The 23,753-nt window shown below is 38.9% G+C and overlaps 1 long non-coding RNA gene across 1 annotated transcript; it reads left to right on the top strand.

Moving 5' to 3' along the window:
- Nucleotides 1-4,912: 4,912 nt before the first annotated feature.
- Nucleotides 4,913-22,142, top strand: LOC132330779 (uncharacterized). Its single transcript, XR_009487430.1, has 6 exons — nt 4,913-5,523; nt 13,229-13,318; nt 14,467-14,568; nt 15,285-15,338; nt 19,408-19,480; nt 20,222-22,142. It is a non-coding gene; the product is annotated as an uncharacterized LOC132330779 (long non-coding RNA).
- Nucleotides 22,143-23,753: the final 1,611 nt, after the last annotated feature.

Genomic DNA, 23,753 nt, shown 5'->3' with positions numbered 1-23,753 from the left:
GTAACAGATAGATTAGTGATAGGGCACTCTTCCCTGGTGTCAGTGGTTGCCAGTACAAGCAAACCCCAAGGGAACAATTTCGCAACCTCCAGCTGCAATCAAACATTGGCATCCTTGTGCTACCCTTAACAGCACCTCGGTTCCCCTTTCCTTAGGCAGCCCTTGTCACCTGTCTGACCCAAGAACAAACTAATTCAGAGAATGAGCCCTGTAGAAAGCTGAAGAATCACAAACCCACTCCCTATGGGGTCAGACCAGTGCACACAGAGACAGGGATCAGGACCAGCCTGATCAAGAGCTGATGCTGTTCCCATAGAAGCCAATGGGACACCTGAAAGCCAACAGAAGTTAAGTTTGGGTACATAAAAAGATAAAAAACCATTCCTGAACTTCTCCCTCCCTGAGGCTCAACAGAGTTTGTGGGCTGTATCATGTCATCATCAGCCTCAAAAACATCAGAGCAGTCTCTCTGTAAAGCCAGGAAGAATAGCCATCAGATTTAATGTGCTGCCCCTACTCCCTTCTCCCTCCCTACTGCTGAAAAGCACAGCAGTGAGCTTTATCTTAGATACTGGCTTTAATATTTCATTGGCAAAGCTCTTCAGGATGTAATTTACTTTATTCTCATGCCACACAAAATATGAATGGGGTCCAAACAGTATGAATCATAGCTTACCATAATGACTGCTAAACACATTGTATCCCCAAAGTGAAAGTTGTCAGAGACTCCGGCAAGAAGGATAAAAAGTAAAAATATTCTTAATAACTGCAGGGATCTGTGTTGTGATAAGAGGTCCAGGATAACTGGGAGGCATTGTGGTCAATTTGCTGGAAGCCTGGGTTTCTCAATTTACTTCCCTGTAACTCAGTTCCTTTATCTGAAAAACAGGAATAACAATATTTCTGACCTTTTTTCAAAGAGCCCTGGAAAAGTACTGTGCATGGGGAGTTAATATGAAATTATTATATTAGGCAATACAGATGCAAGTAATACAAGTATATCTAACTTAGTAGCTGACATTTATCTGAATAGGAAGCGTTAAACGTCCTCATTCTTCTGAATGGGAAGGGTGATTCTCTGTTTTAATTTCAAGTTTTGTGACTCTCTTCAGGATGCCTACTTCAGCGTGCACTGTTTTCCCATATTAAAATTTTATTGCATGCATGCAATGTTTTACAGTGAAAGAACTAAAATTAGAGTGGAAGAATATAACATACCAAAATTAAAAAGCAGCGAGAGGAAATCCAATTCTCTCTTAAACATTTACCCTTGTGTATAGTATATCCTTTGCCTCTCCAGAGATTTACAGGGGCAATCCTGATACTGTTGCCAGACCTGCCTCTCTTACCCAGTTTTTCCAAAAAGTGATTGTTTTAGTTTTTCAGCCAATTGTTTAATAAAATACTGCAGAATGCATTTATGGGGGCAGGTCTTCTGTAAGCCTAAATCCTCATAAGGTGTTTATTCATTGTCATTTCTCAAAATTCATTGTTACTTCTCTTACTCCTTTTGCTTAGTATCTGCATGAGTTTTAATATTTTGAAAGCTCATTTTAAAAAAGCAAGCTGTCCTTAGATGACTGGACTGAATAAATGAACTCAGAGAAAAGCAAAAAGCTCTGGCTGAATCTCACAGTCTTCAGGCAGTATCCCTGAAAAGAGATCACTTTAGCATTGCCTGTAATCCCACAAATCCAGGGATTTTCCTACTTCTTTGTGATATGAGGATCATAAATAGAGTAATCCCCACTTCTTGACTTCACACAAAAATGTATCTGGCAATGTCAAGTCTTCAACAGCAGTGACTGTCTTCTAGGCAATTGCCTGAAAACTAACAACCAACCAAACTGATAATGAAACTGAATCTTCTTAAAAATTCAACAAAACTTCTGCTTTGACACTATGTTGAGCTTACTATGTTAAAAATAAGTAAATACTCTCTGCTTCTTATCTTCTGATCTCACTTTCACTAAACCCTGAGGTCACATGCAGCCATAGGCAGAAGGCATGTCAGCTATCTGTGACCTGTCAGGAACTGATAAGACCTCGGCTGGGTTCCTGGGAAGCAGCGTCACAATTTAGTTCTCAGAGGTGGCAAGAAGGGAGATAAAAAGGATGGTTGGTCAGAAATAGCCAGCGAGATGGTTTTCCTCTGAAACAGAGCAATTTTACAGAAAGGAACTGTTTCATCAGAAATAAATAACAAAACTTTAACATTCATAAATAGCACAGGGTTTGTTTTCTAACTGTGTTGAGTGGGAGATCAGTGGTAGGGAAAGACATTGGAGGACTCATGCCCTTTCTTTTAATATTTCTACTTGGTAATAAACATTGCCAAAGCATTTCAAAACCTTTTTTCTCTGATAGAAGAGATAACAACTTGATTTGCTGCCCTGTAGCCTCAGACCAAAGTTCATTAATAGTTTGATAAATTCACTGTCTTAAGACGAAATTTGGCTTTAACTATATCTCTGTGAATCTGCAATAGCTTCATCAAAATCAATGATTTTGCAGCAAGCTTTAAGTCCTGAAAATGAGGGGAATTACCACCGTGGTTTACTTCAGTGAAAATCAGCTTTCAGGAAGCTGCTCTCCACAGGCAGAGTAGCTGGGAGACTGTACTTATACTCCTCTTGCTTCTCCTTTCCATTAATGGGTAATAGCAGCAGCTTGTAGAATGTGCCAGGATGTGAGGGCTGAGCCAGCAGATGAGGCCAAGGTGGCACAAAGAAGGACTTTGCAGAAGGCAGTGCTTTTTTTTAAAAAAAAAAAAAAAAAAGGGAACCAACAATTCAGACAGAAGGAACAATGCCAGAGAATGGCTGTGAGAAGCATGTAGGATAATTTAGATGTAGGTTAGCTGCCATGGCAACCATGTACCAAATTACTCCACTTCTGTGTCTCTAAACCTGCCAGCAGCTAATTTTGTTTGCATGTACTTCAGGCTTTAAAACAAATTAAACCACCTTAAACCTCATGAGGGATTGCAGATGACATGCAGATACTGGGACTGCTGTGGGAAGCTTGGTTTAAACACTTAGAAAATAGAGATAGAAAAAAATAATAGCCCTTGAAAATTCGGATTTCAGTAAGTGGATAAAAAATATGTAATTTCTTTAACAGTCATAGCGGGCAGTTTTAACCCTGCATTTGTACTGCTTTGCCTTGACCTGATATTTATCAGGTCAACCTGATACTTTTACCTCAAATGTATTTATAAGGAAGAAGTGGTCTTAGGAGCAGCTCTGTTTATTTTTCACTGCTGGAAACTGCCATGTTATAAAAAGAAAAAGACATTTTCTTTTACTCCAGGATTCTTTGTAAAATCTTAGATCCCTAAGGAATAGAAACAAGGCTATCAAAGAGCATGCTGCAAGGCACATGCATATTATTAGTTACTAAGAATAGTCCATTGCTGAGTGTGAGTGAAAATATCCAAATGCATTCCCTTGATAAGTTAGGCATGTATTACTCTCTCTGGGCACGTGTCAAAGTGTCCTCAAATGGAAAAATAATGTTATAATAGCCTAACCTCGACTTCCAGGCCATGTGCATGTAATACTAGAGAAACACAACAGAGCCTTCATAACACCTCTATGGAGGAGGCCCATGGACCATTATAGCCATTGGACTCCTCTTGTCAGGTCCATGCAGACTCTTCAGAGTAGAAAGAGGTCAGTTTTTGTGATCTTCCCACTGAAACTTGGTGAACATCATTGAGATGTTCAGCCATTAGTTGAGAGGCATTAGGGCTTGTCCCCCCTAAAATCAGCAGGAATCTTTGAATCAAGTGCAACAAAAAGCTGTGGTCAATGCCAGGAGATAATTCCCTCTCCCTGCATCATCACATGATACTCACTGTTCAGTGTGGTATTCAGTAATCAGGACCTGCCTCCAGGCAGCATGCAGGACAGAAATCTTTATTTTGATGCCATTTTCCCAATAGCTTCTCCTTAATAGGATTTGTCTTAAGATCTGTGTTTGAAAAATTGAAAACAGTCTCAATTCTGTTGTGTTTTCTTGGCCAAAATTTGAGATAATAGCCCTTGAATGCCGCATATGAAAAACTAATTCAAACAGTTATGTGACCACATTCTCCAAGAACATTCAGTTACCCTGTGAGGCCCTTGCACTGCTGCTTTTGTGGCTCACTCTTGATACAAGAGTGTTGTCATTAAGTATTTGATTTTTCTTGCAAGTGAAAACTCTTTCTTCAAGAGTTTTCACTTGATTTCATCATTTTAGCCTGTTGTGGTTATCTGTGTCAGCAGAGTTACTCCAAAGTTGCTTCCAAGCTACATGGTTACCTAAAAATTCTGGCTCCAATGTATCTGTGATTCAGCATGTCCAGGACACTTCATCGTGGTGTCTGGGAATGATCTGTGCTCTGCTTTCCACTCAAGAGATGAGTGGAAAGCAGAGCACAGAGCATGTTCACAGCCAAGAAACCTGCCTCTTGGAGTGTGTAGGTGTAAACCCTTAAGATGTTCTCAGGTTAAACAGGAAACTCAGTGCCTCTTGCCTTCCTGCCTTCTGCAAGTTAAAGTTAAAAATGTGTTTTCTCTCCAAGTAAATGGCCACCTGAGACACCCTAGATCAGTATGATTGCAATGGTTAAATACCTTTGTGGGTGTGAATCATGTCAAGCTCAGGAAGCAGTAACAATGCCAGGACTTCAAATTCTGCTGTTGGAAAATCCCTGTTCTTCTAATATCATCTCCTGCTGAGCATTGTGTCTCCTGAGGAAAGCATCCACTGCTGACAGACCGTCCCACTGGTGTGACCCAGGTAAGTATAGATGGACACCTGGTGCTGATATGTAAACCTGTGCACCACTGTACATGGTGTAAATTCAGGGTCATTAAGCAAAATATATTTTCAGATATTATAATATCCAATATGCCTTGTCTGGCATTACAGTCACAGTCATCAGTAAAGCTGTGTCACAGAAGCATTATTAGTCTGGGATGACTACTGTTTGCTTTCACGTTGGCAGTTCATTGGTTATCTTTTCAACCAGTGCCTCCTCCTGAGAGAAAAACTGTTGGAACTGCTGATACTCGCTTCTCTGCTTACACTCTGCTCTCTAAGCCAATGCCTGTCTCTTTTTGCATCTACTGAACCCCTTGCAGTTGCAGGAGATGTCTGTCTCTGAGCTCTTCCGGTGTTACTGTGTTGTTTTATTGTGGTATTTTGGACTGTCAGTCAACCCTGTGCTAAAGCACCAGAACACCCAGTAATCTTCTAAACTGGCAAGGGTTAATCCAGGGTCTCCTTGTGGTCTCTTCTGAGGTTTTTTGTTTGTTCTGGCGCTTTGGTCCTTTGTCTGAACTTGACACGTTGGTTCTCAGGTTGTGCACCTCTATGGTTTCACTTTCCTTTGTGACTCCAGGTTAGATCTAGTCTCTCAAACTGTTCATTTGACAGTGGGTATAAGAGCAGCTGTTCTAGGCCATAGCAAAGATCCATACAGCTCCATCTTCTCTCAGCAGTGGCAAGTAGTGGACACCTATGAGAAACAGGGTGAGTACAGAAGGTTCCTTCCTCTTTTATATCTTCCAGTTTCTGGCAACCAGCAGGTCAAGTTTGTGAGCCAAGGGCACACCCAGTCCCTGGACTGAATGTTAAGCTGGTGTTTTTGTGGTGACATTTACAGTGACTGCAAGAGCTCTTTCTTGAGTGACGACTGCTTATTCAGAAGCAGTTATTTGGGCTTCATTTATTAGGGCTGTATTTTTCTCATATGCACTATTTTCTATTTACCAGCATTTTATTTTCTGTGCTATTTTACTACCCAGTCAGTTGATAATGAGAGATCCCTGTGTTATTTTCTCAGGCAGATTTTGGTTTTGACTGTTGGAAACAGCTTTCTATCATTTGCAACTTTGGCTATCCACCATCTTTTTCCAGCCCATATGTGGGTATGTTGGACAATGCAGGACCTGTCCGGATCTCCCGTGCTTGCCTTTTTGAAAATTCCTTTAACTGATGATCGGTAGCTCCCACCTTTGTTTTTCATCCTCTAACCCATTACTAATTCACAAAAGGATCTTCCTTCAAATGAAGGCTTTTTAATGAGCCTTCTGAGGTTTGGGAATCCTCTGAAAAAAACCTCTGAAAAATGCTATTATACAAATGCTGGGGGAAATTGGAGTGCTGGAAAGCAAGGAGATATATTTGCCTTTGAGACCAGAAAGGTTTTAGTCTTCTTATGTTAAAACTTCCCCTTAACCTGAGAAAATGGTGCAGTCTTCCAGAGCAGTACTTGTGAAAAGGCAGCATATTTCCACTGAAATCCATCTGGAAATGCTGATAACGTGGGCTGAATGTTCAGGTTATTAGTAGAATTACTAAGGTTTTTTTCATTTACTAAGTTCTTTGAAACCTGTTTTGTAAGCAAGAATACTTTTGTTTCCTCATAGTGAACAATTGTATTCTGTTCAGAAGGAGTCAAACCCACTGGGAGGGAATGCAGTACTCAAACTCCAGTTAGACTTGGGTGGAGTTAATGCAAGTTTGCACTGGAGTCCATGAAGACACAGTCAGGGTTTGCATTTTTACTGCCTAGCAGGAACAGCTTATGCTGCCAGTGAAGTCAGAGTAGCTTAGTCACTGATTTCAGTAGGAAAAGGAACACCATTTGTCATACAAGATACACTTGACCTATCTTTTTGTAAATAATGAAAAAAGATGTTTCAGGAAATTTCACAGTGTCTCTTTTCATCTGATTATTATTCCACGTGCTTTGATGGTAACTTTATTTGTCATCTGTCAGAAAATGAAACTCAGTTTATACTCTTAATATCTAAATGGAGCTATAATGCATGTACATGGGCTTGTATTTAGGAGTGGTGCCAACACTGAGTAATTTTAATATATCATATGGTTGATAATATCTGAACAAATATTCTACAATAAGTCACTATAGAAATGAAGGTAGGTTTCCTGTGTGGCTTACAATATTATACTAAAATACAAAAGAAACCTGACTGGGTTTCAGTTATGAAATAATAGATACTGAGCCATTTTCAGGTTTGCTCCATATTGCAAAGTGTTTAAACAGGTGTGTTTCACAAAGTTTGTGAAACAAAAGCTCACCTCAAAGTAAATCAACATTAGGAAGCAAAACCAGTGCTGAGTGATAGTGCTTAAAAACTGAGAAACAAGAGTGGTTTTAAAAAGCAACTGAAAAGATGCTTTGATGTTTTTTAAAGCACTCCCTATAGCCTAAAATCATTTTAGAGTTTTCTGTGATTATGTACAAGACACTGCATCTTATATCAGGGTACTTCTGCCCATCAAACATTCACGTTTTTATTGTGATATGAGCATGTCAGCAGTTTTTGAAGATTAAGAAAACATGCTTATGAACCTAACTGCTAAAACCCACTATTTTTTATCTAGAGCATGTGTACAAATGGGGCAAAAGCACAATAAACCTAAAAGCCTTGTTAACTTCACTTGACCAGCAGTTATGGTTTGTAAAAATGGGCAAACTCCTTTGCAGTGAATGAAAGGGTAGGCCAAATATTGTTTGCTGAATTCAACTGACATCTGTAATCAACACCTTAACTTGATGACAGCTGAGAAAGCACTGTTCCCTTGTGCTGTGAGCTGAACACCTCCCATTGCCGCAGAACGACAGGTGGCCTCCCTCTGGAACACAAGGCTCAGCAGTAGCACAGGCAGGAGTATTTGGGTCAAAGAGTGCTAGCAGAGGCAGAGGTGGATAACGTGACCTGAGGAGAAATAACACAAATCTTAAGAATTCTGTCTGATTTTACATAAGTCCCTAAAACCTTTAATTCATTTGAATTCACTGAAGGCAAATGGCTTCATGCCTTTAAGTGTACAGAAACCTTGTGACAGCAGGGCTTGCATTGTGTAGCTCTCTGACATGACTTAGGAAGATAAGACATGAACAATGGGGAGCTATTAACATGAATAATTTTCCATGCAAATTGGAAGCACTGCAGAACAATAGGATGGCTCTAGCTTAATGGCATCAGGTTTTCTGCAGAGCTGAGTATAAAATATCACAGTAGAAAAGATATAATGGAGTCAAAAGCTGCTAGAAAAAAACTGCTTTGAAAAATTAGCTCTGGCAGGTGGACCACAAGATCCCTTTTCCTGGAAGTGTTTCCAGAGAGAGATTCGGTGCCCAGAAAATGACTGGAAAGCCAGAGCTAAAGAAAAACCACAGCTTTTCCAAACCTGAAGAAGTTTACAAATACAATGCATGAATGTAAACATCTTCACCAGATTCACCTTCCTTCCACACCTTGGGATCAGCAGGACTATGACAGACGCATTTGCATCTATATTAATCAAATATGTTGCATCCTTCAATATAGGAGACAAAGAAGCAACATGAGAAAGATGAGCAAGTTAACTTTTTTCCATGTCTCTTTGTGTGTTGTTGTATTGAGGAGGAAGGATGTAGGAAGGAGGAGGGCTAGTGGAAGATGAAAGCTACATATTCCTTGGGGTAGGTGGTTGCTGGTCTGATTTTCCCAAGACTGTATCTCTGTTACATGTGATACAGGTCTCAGCTGAGCAGCAGAACTGGTGCTAGTCCTCGTGGCAATATCTTATACTGGTTGAAACACCAATCCCAAGAAGTTCAAGGGAAGAAGGGTTCTCACAAAAGATAACAGCTGTTCCACTCCCTGCCTGTTCTGCCCCATCCTTGCTGAAGCCTCCTCCACTTACACACACCTGACACCTGTGGGAGTGATCTGACAGAAGTGTTTCCATTTGACATTTTGGTGGACAGTCTATGGAGCAGTAGGATGCTCTCTGGAACAAGCAGACCTCTTTTGATTTATTCACTCCAACAGTGGGGATAATTTTAGAGCACAAATTACAGGAAATAATTTTTTTGTGTAGTTCATCAGGAAATAGAACAGGGCAAAGCACCAACTATTCAGGAACAGGAGCTGTGACATGCTGCCCATGCTGCATATTCAGTCCCTCTCTGCCCGTAAAAGGAATTCAAAATATAGCGTTCATAAAATGAGTTGATTTTGCTGAGTCAAATCAAACTACTGCATGACTGTGTGTTCAAAAACTGCCAGTGTAGTTTATCTTCTATTGGAAACCAAAAGGTGACAATCAGCCAGTTCCAGTCCATCAAGTGCAACACTGACTGAAATCAGCAGGGCTATATCACTTGCCCCTACGTCTGAAAGGTATCCAACAAATTGCTGACATAGAAGAGATCACTCAACCATTTCTAGTACGAGGGAAGGAGGGAGGAGTAGAGATGGAAGGAATTATACACTTAGAACAAGATTGCTGTATGTCTGTGTTTGGGAAGTCTAAACTGCTGCTGCCTTTGTGAGCCTTTCTGTGGTTACAGGCAGAATTTCTGTCTCTGTGCACCTTCTGGTGCACTTGGCAGTCTGGCATCTTCAATGCATACTTGATTATCTACTGAAAGTCTTGATGCTAATTCTTAAAATTAAGAAGCTGTTTTCCTCTGCTCATGTGAAATGAGAAAGTGTAAATTTGTTTGCATGTCAATTTCTGTTGCAGTAATGAATCATCACTCAATACAACAGCTTTTGTATTTTGTTTGCAGGTTTTCTGCCTATGTGGAAGAAAGATTACTCTGTTTCTGCAGTCTGATAACATAAATCCAGCCAGATCTCTAAAGTTTGTGATGGCTTCTTTCCTTCTTGAAACTTTTCTCCAGACTATTATGGCCCTTAATATATTCTATGAAAACTCACCACTTTCAGAGTGGCCAAAATAAAATGTGACACAAAAGGAGTGCCCCTGTACATTAAGTCAAGGCATGAAAGTCCTTGCTTCCAAAGCCTGAACTTTTTCATGCAGAACTGAATCAAATATCACCTCCTTTAGTTGGTTACCTAGCTGCACAGAGGTAAAATCAGGGGAAAACCCCTTCTTCAGAACAAGTGATGATGACAGCTGTTCCTACAGAAGGTGGAATTCTTCCATGGTGACTTCAGAACAGTGTCAAATTTAAAGTGGCCTTTGGCTCTTCTTGGCTTTAGACACAGATCTCTTTTTAGTGAGCCTTCAGTGACCCTCTTGTGATGTTAGTTTGGTGGCTGACCAGCAAGAAGGTTGCTATTTCAGCTAAAATGCAGGAGAAATAGTGACAGCTGCATGGGCAACAGCAAAATCAGAAGTACTATACTTCTTAGAAATGAAAGACAGGCTTTGAAGCTACTTCAAGATTAAGAAACAGAAGAAAACTATCCAGTTCCTGAGACCAGGTACCAGCCTTAGTTGCATCCAAACATCAACTTGACTGGAGTCTCACCTCACAACTACACTCACTGGCACATTGGCAGTGAAGCCTAGATGTACAACCTTGTGAGGAGCTAATGTACACTCCAGCAGGTAATATAAACTTAGACAAGGTGCATGTCCCTCCCTGGGAGGAACCTGAAATTTTACTCAGCAGTTGAATAAACATCCAGGATGCTGTTTAGCTGTAGGCCTGATCCATGTTTTGCATGCTTGTTGTGTGCCTATGACATTCAAGCTATTGTTTTATTATTTTGTGGCCCCCTTAGACACCCTTTTTATAATACAGTAATTCTGCCTTGCCTTGGGTATCGCAGTGCCTGTGACATGGAGGTGAGAAAACTGAGCTGATCTAGCACCTATACAAGTACATGGCCTTACTAGTTGTGCAATGTAACACTCAGTCTCAAATATTATTTCTTATGCATTTTTTCCATCACAGTTAATATTCTGAGTAGTTTCAATTGTCATCTCTGGGTAGAATTTTCAAAACCGCAAAGTGGCAGCCTAACTCTGCTTTCAACAAAATCGACAGTATTTTTATTGACCTGGAGTTTGGGTGATGGCTGTGCATTATAAAGCTTTTCATCTTGTATTGGGACAAAAAGAACCTCCAAAAGAAAACCTGCTTCTGAAAGCATTTGGCTAATTAAACCTTTCTTTTTGATTCTGTCTCTGCTTCCCCAGAATCTTTTAAACATTGGGAAAAGTATCTGACCATGAACATATCAGACAAATGGGGACAAAAACCTGGTTTAGAAATGTGGACGGGTCAACCCTTGAAAGCAATAACATCTGCAAAATCACATAGGAATTAATTGTCTGTCTACCAATGAAAATAAAATTTAAGTTTTCTTATTCCTAGTGCTCAGAGGAGCCTTTTAGAAAGGTTTCAACTCTTTCTGTGCCATACTTTTAGGGCATATACAAAATTGCTTTTGACCTGCCATTTCTGAAACCTCATTCACTGACAACTTCTGGCACTCTGTTCTAATGCTGAAATCATCCTTTTAAAATTAATGATTGTACCATTCTCCAACATCCTACAGTCTTCTAGAGTTTCATGCCTGTTCGTAGGGAGGGTGGTTAAGCACTCCAACAGGTGCCCAGAGAGATTGTGTGCAGCCAAAACCTAACTGGGCAAGGCCTGAGCAACCTGATCTGTCTGTGACATGCTCCCTGTTTTGAGCAGGAGCTTGGACTACGTGACCTCCAGAGATCCCTTCCAACTTCAATTAAGTCTTGGACTCAATGATTCTGCTTTTTTTTCCCATGTACCACCCACTGATATGGGAGATCTCACACAAAAATGAAGCTATTGTAGCTCTCCCCTGCTAGCCTTGGCCTTCCATAATTGTCTTTTTCCCTAATAAATACCCTGCTTCAGTATTTTCTCATGGTGTCTAGCCATCAGTTTAAAGACAACCCAGACAGAACTTCAAGTCTTTCTTCCAAAATCCTCAAGTTCAGTCTCCATGCTAAGTACCATCTTTTTCTTGTCCAGCATTTTAAGACTAGATATTCAAGCTGTACCTCAACATTGCTGTTCCTTTGTACATCAAATCTCTTACACTCATCCCTCCTTTTCAGTAATGAGGGACCTAAGACAGGGTTCCAGAGATGTGAGCTTTATATTAGTATTACATCTACTTTGGGGGGGTTATTTGGTTGGGTTTTTCCCTGCACTTTATGGTGACTCACTTGAGATATTCTACAGTTTCACAGATTTTTTTTCAGCTTTCCAGTTGTTTTTTTCTTTTATAAAAAGGCTTAATCTTTTAATTGTCTGAATCAGACAATTTTTTAAAAAAGGTGATTTATAAAAACTAAAATTAAGATTAATACCATGGTCTTTGCTCTCCTTCTGGTTCTCATGTCATATCTTTACTATTGCATGACAGGAAGGGTGGTTGCAAAGATAGTGAGTTTAAGATTTGTAACACTTGGTGTTGTTTCCTCCATTTCAGTAAGTCTACAGTGCAGAGCTTCCTATGAATTAGGAGTGCTTCAGTTGAAATACATGAAGACTTTGAGACATCTAATTTACATTTTGAAAGCAGAGTTCTTTATTTAAACCTGCCTTTGGTATCTATTTACCTATTGAAGTCTAAAGGGTAAACATAGCCGAAAGCTAAAAGCTGCACCTCAGAAAAATAGGGATGGCACTGTTTCCATACTCTTAACCTTCTTCTGGGTATGACAATTTTAACATCTTTCCAGCAAGGAATATATTTTAAAATATGTTTCCAAGGAATAAGTGGATATCCACTATTTTGAATGAGTGGAGAGATTTAAACAGAAATAAAAAAAAAAAAAAAAAGACATTTCCCCCCCCCCCCCCCCCCAAAAAAAAAACCCGAACAACAAAACACCACCATCAGGTTGTATTGCTTCAGCTTTTAAAGGGCAGCCTTTTAAGAAATGCATCTTTTCTTATGCTGCAGCCTTTCAGAAGAGATTCCACTTTCTAAGAAAATCAGTGAGAGTAACTTCTGTAATTTCATCTTGGTCCTGTAAGTTAGGATAGGAAATGCAGCTGAAACTAAAATCTTCCATACAGTTTCTGTTTTCTCAGAGTGTTTTTGAATATCAGGTGACATATGTGGGTGGGGGAACTTCAAGATTAGCTTTAATCAAATCTCAGCTTTTGCAGGAACTTCCCAAAGCCTTTCTCACCCTTTTCTCCTGACTGAAACATTTTGCTAGTTTTGGGTGCATTCCAATTAGAACCTAAAATATTTTATTTTGGTTTGCTGTCTTGCGGTGTTCCAAGTACTCCCAAGTTTCATTTCACCATTCAGATCTATCCCTTTAGCCTTCTGTTGTGAAGTTAGCCCTAAAGTATTACCTCTGTATCTGAGATACAGACCACATTCAAAAAATCTGGTGATTTCCAGAAAACTTTAAGTCTGAATAAGGAAGATAAAAAATTGATCTTCCACCACAGGCAATGAAGACAGAATTAACAGAACTGAAGAAAACTGAACCTACAGAGAAAGCAGCTTCTTGATCCCATTTTGGAAAGAAAAGATGAAAGGTAGCTTCCCTATGTTTCTGTGTAGAAATACCACTCATTCAGTAGTCGTCAGCAGAAGAACCTTCTAATACAAGAGTATAGATTCATAACATGAGAGTTGAAGAGTGAACAAATAATCCAGAGCAAAGCAAATGCTTTTAACCATCTTTCTCACATAAAAAAAATAAAAGAAATAAAAGGGCAAATGTAAAGTCAGAGCTGGAACTTGTGATCAGAAAGAAGATACTTGGGAAAAGAAATTTATTTCACACAAAAAAGGCCCAGCAGGAAAAGCTATTAAAATGAGTCCTCACAGCTATTTAGTGTGTAATATAATAGGTCTCTTTTCTGGCTGAGGACTTTCAGGATGTCATAGAACATGTTCTAAATCATACCAGAAGCCATCAGTTTCCAGTGATAACTGGTTAAATACACTGTGATTTTCCTCAGCACTTTAGCTTGCCTTCAATTGCTCATGCCTTTTCTTTGGCTTTCTCCTTCTTCTCACCTCACAAGTATTAATTTTTTATCTGCTTTCCTCATTTAACATCTTGTCTTGCCATCATGATCCTTTCCTATTCCAGCTCCTGGTCTCTCTTGCAGAGAGCTTTTCTTGTCTGCCTGTTTCTCCTCTCAGCACAAATAACTTTGATTATATTCTATTCTTAATTCTGCTACTTCTATAGATTTTCTGCTCTCATTTCTGTTGGAATAAGATTCATTAGGAAGCAGATAAATACAGTTCTTATCAATAAGGCAAAATGCCTAAAATTCACATACACATTGCCAATATTCACATACAGCTCATTGACAGAAATGTAAGCAGCACATTTTTCTCCCTGAAATCAGTGCAATGAAAACAAAGCTTTTCCTGTTGATTTTAAAAATGTATTTTTTCTGAACTCTATCAATTATTTCTAGTTCTTACTTTCCAACAGCTGTATTATGTTTCTTTTTTTTTTTTTTTTTTTCCACTATGTACCATTATTAGTTTGGGTTTGTTTTGATTTGATTACATTGCATCAGTGAGGCTTTTGTGCTGGATGGGATTTGTTTTTTTCCAAACCATCCACTCAGTTTTTTTTCCTTCGTGCATTTTAATCTCTTTCAACTAATTCATCCTACACTACCAGTGCTCTCCCTTAACTAAATACAACTATTTCTTGCAGGTTTGATACTTGAAACATGGAAGAGCTCTTTCTTTTAGAATTATTTTGTTACATTGTCTCTACTTAGCAAATACACCTAACTAATGGTTTTGGATACTCCAGGTATGTTGTACATGGCACCTATAAGCACACTGTCTAGAGCTGGCTTTTTTAATTACATCTCAGGCCTCCACCAGTTCAGTTCCTGGCAACTGAGTTCAACTAAACTGTTTTCATCATAGTCTCTAGTGGCTTCTTAACTGCAGCTTACAGTTCTTGGTCTGCTGGTTGTTCTTGGCACAACCACATCATTTCTGAAAATTTCACACTCATTGGTTTCAGGGTCTCCATTCTCTCCTGATTCTCCTCCACCCTCTCTAACAGCTCACAAATTCTTTGGAGGCATCTTCATTCCATCCCAGCACTGCAAGGAGGTTGGGGGGGTCCTATCAAATCTTGGGTTCGGTTCCCTTCTCCTGCCCCTTGCCTCTGAATAATCACTCCCCTGGTTCACTTAACAACTTCATACTCTTCACTTACATATCCACATTTCCACTCTAGGCATGAATCATTTTAGCCAGGCTAACAACTCAGCCTGTCTTTCCCAACAGCTCACTCTGCCTGTGTAATCATCAGTGGAAGCTTATTATGGTTAATTGTTCTCACCCAGTAATTGCTTTCCGCAGCTTTGGCAACACAGTCTTGCACCACACAAGAGTTTCAGCAAAGACAAACTTTCTACAATAAGATTTTTTATTTCATCTCATTTTTTGAGACACCTCTTCTCCTTTCTTTTTTAAATCATGTGAAATTTAACCCAACCAGTTTTCTCTTTGTAGGACCCATCACAGTCTAGACCCTAATCTAATGACTGCATGTTTCCTATTGAAATGGTGAGTATGAGAGGTCCTTTCAAATATCTTGTTACACCTGTCACATTTCGAGATCTCCACCTTTGCTTGTTTCTTTTATCTTGCTGATGTGTGCCTTCATGTTTCCCTGTAAAATGCTCCATTACAACAAATGTGAGTCCCAATTACGCAAACAGTGAGATAATTTAAGTTCCATCTTCCTTACCAGACTGTGTTCCACTGCCATGTTTTTGGGTTACTCTTAGGTTATAAGCTCCAAGAGGAGAGAACCACCTTGACAACAAAGGGGTTTATGGTACCTAAGTAAAAATTCTAATTTTAATAGAAATATATGAAAATTAATAATGTCTTATCCTTGTATTATTATATGTTTCTGAACAGAGTTCCTACATATATATATATATATATATATATAATATAATCCTCCTGTAAATTACACATTCTCCAAATAAAATTTACTTCTGAAGTACTCTGGGCAAGACTTATAAATGCATGCACATCGCAAATAATTGTGTATCAAGTTATTTAGTTTAATCTTATTTACTTACTAGAGCAGATGCATCCCATATTTCACCACAGTCAGGTAAAATGACTCCATAGAACCTGTATGCTCAGTCTGGAAACCCTGAGAATCAATAAGCAATTAATAAATACAGTGCAAATTAAGAGCTCTGATGAGCTCCCTAACATTTATACCTGAACAGATTTATTTTAGAATACCTTTTTTATAAATCAGCATCTAGTGCATTACAGGATAATGTCTACACATGCCAACTATTGGAATATTATGAGTGCCAAGTAAAGTGACTAAGCTGTTGCATGAGCAGAAAAAGAAAAGCTTTTTGCATATAAGGATTTATTTAAACAGTGAATATTTTTGATCTATATATGAAATTTTATAACAGTGTAATTGGAAAGAACTGCTACAGAGGAATATCCAAAAATTGCTAGAAAATAAAAATGTGAATTGGCAACTAAAGAACATTTATAAATATACCATGTAACCACTTTATAGAAGCATATGTAAAAAATTGAGGAAAAGGTGGCAATGATAGAAATAGCTTAAGGAAATAGAATTTCTGCATAATATGAAAATTTCTTAAGAAGCAGAAGTAATTTGACTTTTAGATTTTTTTCTGAATTTAATGAGTTTGCTTTCATTAAGTGCTGTACGGCATGATATGTTTAGTGTAACACTACACTCTGCTGATTGACATACCTGATTTAAGGAGGTGCCAAGGTAAGGAAAATAAATGTGCTTTTCACCTTTCAGGGAAGTTCTTACAGGATCCAAAATTGATCATTTTTATCAACATTTGATTTTTTATATTATATTTCTTGATGCATCTTCTGCTGTCAACATTTGATTATTTCTTAATACATCTTCTGTATTAAGAAATTCTGTATAATGTCATCTACCTTATAGTTTTTGTAAGATGGGAAAAAAGCAGCACTGTGCTTTTTCTAGTCCTTCATCTATAGTAGGTTCAAACCACTAACATTTCCATTATTCAGCTAGAAAATTATATTTTGGTCCAAAGATCCTGTGAAAGAAATAGAAAAACTTCCTTTGGTTTGGATAGGTTCAAAATTACTGATTTTTCTGAGTTGTTATCACAGAACAAACTGTTTAAATGAAGGCAAACTTTTATTTAAATTTTCACCCTAAACACAGCATAGTATAATGTCCACAGTTAACTTGACCCAGTGATCTGTAGTCATAAGCAGACCTGGAAATAAATAAGGAAATAATTTCTAGATGTATTCACAAGCAGCTGAGCTACAGAGCCTGGTTCCTGTCACACTGTGCCTGCCTGTGTATTGACACATGTACAGGTACAGACATCTTCCCTGCATAATGTCTCACCAGTCTGTGACCCAATCTGGTACATGAAATTCCTGCATCCCTACTAGCAAACCTAAGCTTTATTTTTTAATTCTGCAAATATCAGAGGCCTTCTCTCCTCTTCTTTCATCTGATGAAATCTCAACACATTTACTCAGCTTCTCCCCACTGCTTTGTGAGGCAAAAGTTCCCATAGGTTTCCGCAACATGCTTTCACCAACTTTCCAAACTTGTTATTTCCAGGGAGTGGGGCCAAGATGCCAGCTTGTTTCACCATGGGACAGCTAGCAAGCTTAGGACTCAAGTCTACAGGTCTTCCAAGTTCAGTTACATCTACTGGTGTGCACTGAGGATTGCCTACAGAGATGCCTTAGTTCCTCTGAAGCAATTTCTAGGTCCTTTACACCCCTCTCACCTCTTGTCCAGCTGCCTGGGATTCCCCCAGCTGTGGCTGAATGTGGATTTCCCCCTAAATGGGGAAGTTCCCCAGAAGAGACAGGACTCACAGAGAAATAAATGCAAGTCTCCAGTTGTACTGAGCATCAAAAAGATTCCCCAAGGGACTAACAGAGGGACAATTATTTTCTTCCCATGAACTACCTCCTCTCTGAATCTTGTGCTCACCCTTCAAAAAGAAGGAAAAAAACAACACAAAAAGCAAAGACTGAAAAATAAGTACAAGAACCTCAATAGCCTAGCAGAGATGCACAGTCAGAATTGGAAGCAGGGATAAAGAGGATCATGCATGCAGATATGGCATTTCTGCCTGATACTGGTTTTGAGAAAATGGCCTGGACCCCTGGGAGCTCAACCTCAATAAAGGCTGAGGACCACATTCTGCTCTATCACATTTGAGAAGCAGAGAGGAGAGATGAAACTCTCAGGAAAGCTGGATCAGGGACAGTTGGCCCATGTAACAACTTTCATATGCAGCCCAAGATATTTCTGGAGGAAGTAAATCAGAACAAGAGGGCAGGATAGGCCAGTCCAGCTGACCTTGGAAGGAGTCTGGCTGTGTCTGCAGGTCATTTTTTGTGGCTAATGATGCTCCTTTTGTAAAAATACTGCCCTGTTGCTTAGCCTGATTACAACACATTAATCCAGTCCTACTTCTGAAGAATCAATAGGAGATGATATCTGTGGGATCATGAAAATTGAGATCCATGCTGCACCAGACATTGTCCTACTGCACTTGGTTTAACCTCACTGAAATATGGATGAGGGCAGAAGAAAATCTCTTCATTTGGTGCAATTTTTTCTCTAATATCTACTACTTTGAAACTTCCCCTTTTGTTCCACTTTATTCTGTATTCTGTCCTCACAATTCACACACTTTCTATTCTCCATATTCTTCTTCTTTCATTTTGGTTTAATGATTCAGTCACATCTTCTTTGGGGTCAAGAACAGCTTCACGTGGTAGATGTGTGAAACGTGGGGGCATTTACAGGAACTTGGAAGCATTTCTATAAACATTCCTATCAAAAAAGGAACATTTTAAAACAGAATTTGGGGTAGGGGTTTTGGGGTTTTTTTTAGGATGAAGTAGTTTCACAGAGTGTCTTCAGTGGTTTCCCTTTGTAGAAAGAAAGAAACTAAAAATAATTATTATTAAAGCTTAATGGTAAGATCTGAATAGTTTCAGAACGAGCTTTAATTACCTCAGTGCTTTTTGTGTCTGATAGTGACATCTTTTGTTTACACTGAAGTAGTGCAACCAAGATTCTTTACTCTGCATTCTTGCTTTGAAGAGTAAACTTTGTAGCTGCACTTCAGTGGACATGCATTACATAGTATGCATTCTTTCACCCATAATTCCATAATTTGCCATTTCTCTTGTGTCAGTGATGAAATGAAGTTTCAGAGAAACACTGAAATTAATATCTTATATATTGTGTATCTGAATCAGATCCTGAAGCTTCCAACTTGACATCCCACTTCCTTTCTTGTTTCTACACTGCATCTTGAGAAGAAAAATTTCCACTAGATCCTTATGCCACAGATACTAATCCATGTTAAGTTATTACTTTCTCCCCCTATTTTAAGAAGGCATGACTGAGAAAGAGCCACAGGGGGGAAAAAAATCTGTATTAATAGTTTCTTGTGGGTGTCTGTCAATATATCCTGTCACAGTATAAATCAGGGATTGACTTTTACATGAAGAATACAAAAATTAAAGAAATTAAAAATTAATAACATGAATCTCAATAACCCAATTTTATTATTCTCTTCTTTTGCATGTACAGATATTTTAATAGTGACTCCATTACCAAAGAAAAAATGAACTTTGATCAAACATGAAAGCAAAAATCCAAGAAGGTAAAAATGCTGGTCAGAGTAAAACTGTTATTTTGATATTTTACACTAAGAAGCATTTTTAATTTAATGAAAGACAATAAAGCAGTAAAATGAATATCGGTTAGAGACCGAACATTACTTTACACACGCCAGTCTTGCTTGGAGATACTTGGGTCCATATTATGCTCTCCTTCTCTTCAGATTGATGAAATAAGCAGTGAACAAACAGTATAATGGAATATTTAGACCCATGGCAAAGAAATATGACTCTTCTACTAAGCAGTGCAGCAAGATCCATGTGCAGGTGTTCATGTCAAGCCTTTTCAACTGCAGTCTGTTTGGAATCCTTCTCCCAGAGTCTTGCTCTATTGTGGATTTGAGCACACCAAAAAACCTTCACCTCTGGGGTGAAAAAGACACCCCAGATCCAGATGGCAATCATGCCAAATGTCCATGCCTTGGTTTACCTCAGTGAAAGACCCAAGTAAAGTTCTGCAAGAGCCATCAGAATGCACCTCTTGTTTAGCCTGACACGAACCCTGGGCCTACTGTTGCCCTACCAGTCTTTAGTACATAACTTATTTCAAACTGCTAGGCAGCAATTTGGAGCGCTAAATGCCAAGGCAAGAATAATTGCTGCATGGTTTTTTTCAAATATTCTTACATTATATCTTCAAATAACTTTGCCATGTGTAGCACAGTTAGGGGTGAAACAAGCAGCTGCCTCTAGTCTAATATCCCTATACCAAAACTCCTCAACAGATTTGACTCGTCTCCCCAGTCTGCTGCTCCGTTCTCCCCTCTACAAGTCATCCTGCTCTAAGGGCAAATTCCCAGAGACTTCTGGTTCTCCTTCCATGATGTTCTCCAGAAGGCTTTTGCCAGTTGTCGCCAACAAACAAGGATTTATTTTGAGACTTCAGACAGGTGAATCTTTCTTTCACCAGCCACAGTGTGTTTCTTACTCCTGGAAACCAGTAGCTGTGTGGCAATGAAGAGTCTGCCAGTTTTTTTGCCACTTGAACTCAAATGCAAAACCAGGTGAAACAGCCACCTTCTCCACTTCCCTGAGTGGCCACACTGGACCTATCAACCAGACTGTGCAAAGCATTTGTACCCACACAAAAAGAGTGGAAAATCTCTACAGTGCTGTCCTAGGTTAAGAAAAAGGACCCCCTTGCAATTGTATGAGCAACTCTACCGTGCTCTGAAAACACTTCTGAGTAGGAGTAGTGAGACAAGGCAGAAAGCTGGCTTAGCTCCTGAGAGTGCCAGATGGCAGAGAAGGCTTGTGATGAGATGCAAGGCACAGAGAACAACTTTCCAGGACAGCAAAGTTCCAGAAACTACCATCAGGAAAACAAGCCTGTGGGAAAAGCAAGTCACAGTCTTTTCCAACCAAAATTAGGCTCACTTTAGGTATCATTGAACATTCAGTCTCTTGTTGTCCTGAAATACTGAAGAGAATGACCAACTGCCAGATACAAATGAGGGTAACCAAGCAGCTTATATTTTCGAAAATCTTTGAGATACTCCAAACACCTTTCCTTCATGCCCAAGCCAAACATCTAAAGAAATTCCATTAGTATTCTAGGGTTCATACAAACTGTTTTCTATTGATAACAAATGTCAGTTCATCTGCTTGTTGTAGAAGGGCCACAGTGATTTACAAATCACTTCTGATCGGGAAATGCACCAGATCATGACAGCTATTTAAAGAAACACCACACAATTTTTACACACTAATCAGGAAGCAGATTCCTCCTAGCCCACAGAATGAAAACAAAACCTTCCACAGCAGGGCCATTTGTATTTCTTTGCTGTCATCAGTTTGTTGACTGGTCCCTGAGAAACTTCTCTTTATAACATTGCATTTTGCTGTCATTCTATTATTACTCATTCAAAACCTGGAGGAAAGCACAAAATTATTAAATATATATCCAAAGCTATTTTGCCAAAGACTTCCTCTGAATAGTGCTGGGCAACTTATTTCATCATTGTGTTGAGCCTAATGCAGGAACAATTTATTTTTCACCTGAGTACAGTAATAGCAAATACTGTGCCAGTGGAGTAATTAAGATATCATAAAACAAACAAAAAATTTTGTTTGCAACCTTTAATATGCTCTTCAAAGAAAAATTCCAGGTGAGGGGAAGAGTGGTTGCCCTGCACTGGGGGCCGAGTGCTAACAATTAGGAGTTTTCTATCATTAATAACCTCATCGTGACCTGTGAGCTGCAGGGAGCATACACAGCACCTTTATCATCCCTGCTACATATTGCTTCTCACTTGCAGAGGATGTGGGTGCTGTGGGTTACCAGAAAATGTTGGTAGAATATGTTCCTCTTGCTTGAGAGCACAGTTCACAGCGAAACCAACCGTTCCTGAACAATTCCATACCACAGTCTTGGATCTCATTCATACCTGCATGGGGAGTTGTCAAACACAGGGTTGGGACCTGCAAAGGAGCACTCTTGTCTCCAAGGCAATCTCCCTTCAGGAGCAATGAGCTGAAAACACTGTTCTACTGCCCTGTGAAGGAGTGAAAACACATCAGGGATCTTCTGTCAGTTTTGGTAAATGTTGGCTGTAAAAGTCAGTGTGGTGGTCAACTCAAACCATTAGTTACAGATTCCCATTTAAATCAGCCTGAAATAAAATTGAAGTGCAGTTTCATTCATAACTTTTTTCTCTGGCTGACTGGATGCCATCATTCAGCACATTAAATATGATTTATCATCTTCCTGTATATTTGGCAAACCATTAGATCCCTGATAAAGAATGGAACTTCATAAACCTGAGATGATTACTTTCAACTTTGCCAGGAAACTCCTAAATGTACATAACAAATTTACCTTACTGTATATTTGCAATATTACAAAAAACATTGGTTATTGGGTCTCCCAAGTGACCTCCATTAAATTAAATTTTCTAATAATGTGAGAGAGGGAAAGGATATGTTTAAATAGGAAACTGTGTAAGACCTACAAATAAAAAACTGAAGAACTACAGGTCTAGATGGAGGAAAAACCCTCTCTGTAAAAAGCATCTGGGAGTCCAGCAAGCAGCCAGGAAAGGTCCAAGGTCACAGAACAAGTAGGAAGGCATTGATTCCAGTTCAAGTTTTTAAAATTTTATACACAGTCAGTATATCAAGCTTTTGGATCTTTTGGAAATATTCATGATATAATTTTAGTGAAAATGGCTACCTCATTTTTGCTGCATTTGCTAATAGAGAATATTTAGAAAAAAATTCTACTTTGGAAGGAAAAAAATGTAATTCTGTGCTTTTGTGCAGGCCTTATACTCTGTCCTTTACTTTTATTACATATGAGAGTACATGCTTGTCATGTAAATACAGGCATGTGCACATATATGTGGTGACTAAAAGGAAAAGAAGTTCACAAAAAATTAATCCAAGTTTATGTGGCTGGAGAGATGTGCTGGTTTTAATCTTACATGCTATCTCAGTGGAGACTTGGGTATGAAACTGTGCCTGGCACACACCTGAAGCAACAAAACAAGAGGAGCATTCTGTAGCATCTGTAATATACCCAACCCCATAACTACACAGGAAGACTGGGATGAATAATGATTTTCCTGGAGCCAATATGCCAAAGAGCAAATTTTTTCACCTGCCTCTAAGCAAGAGGTGGGTCTAGATTTGCTTCACCATCAAGTGGGGACTTCCCTTGATGGGAAAATCATGAGTATATCATGAGCTTCTCTGTCATAGTGATTTTCCAGGCAGGTCTGAAAAGGACTAGAGTAGCATCTACAAATCCAGCCCTTGATATTAAATTGAATTAAGTACAGAAAGTTCAATGAAAATTTCTTAGCACACTGCCTTTGTGGAAAAAAAACCCCAAAAACCAAAAACTAAACAAAATCACCCATCAAAGGCAGCCCATCGTATTTCTGATCTTTGACGTCAAGATTCAGCTTCTTATGGTGACCACAGAAGTAATTGGCAGAAGTTCAATTTGTATAAATTGTAACATACCAGCAATACAGTATAACTTCATGCAAAACATCAGCAGCGACTTCCTCCTAGTAACAGTCACAAGTTGAACTCAAGAAAGATCAAGAGGAAATCATACTGGTTTAACTTTTTTAAAAGACACTTAAAAAATTCACTGGAAGATAGTGTTAGCCTTTAATAAAGGGACATGATGAGATTTTAGGATCTTTTTTGTTTTTTTAAAATTTAGTTTCAAAATAAATTGTTGGAGTTTTGGTTTAGGCTTCATCTCATGTTTATTTCCCCACACACTTCTAGAATTCCTTCAAACCA

This window comes from Haemorhous mexicanus, chromosome 1 (genome assembly GCF_027477595.1).
Source record: "Haemorhous mexicanus isolate bHaeMex1 chromosome 1, bHaeMex1.pri, whole genome shotgun sequence".
NCBI lineage: Eukaryota > Metazoa > Chordata > Aves > Passeriformes > Fringillidae > Haemorhous > Haemorhous mexicanus.
The sequence above is the reverse complement of the archived record's forward strand: the minus strand, read 5'-3'. Positions and strand labels throughout refer to the sequence as shown.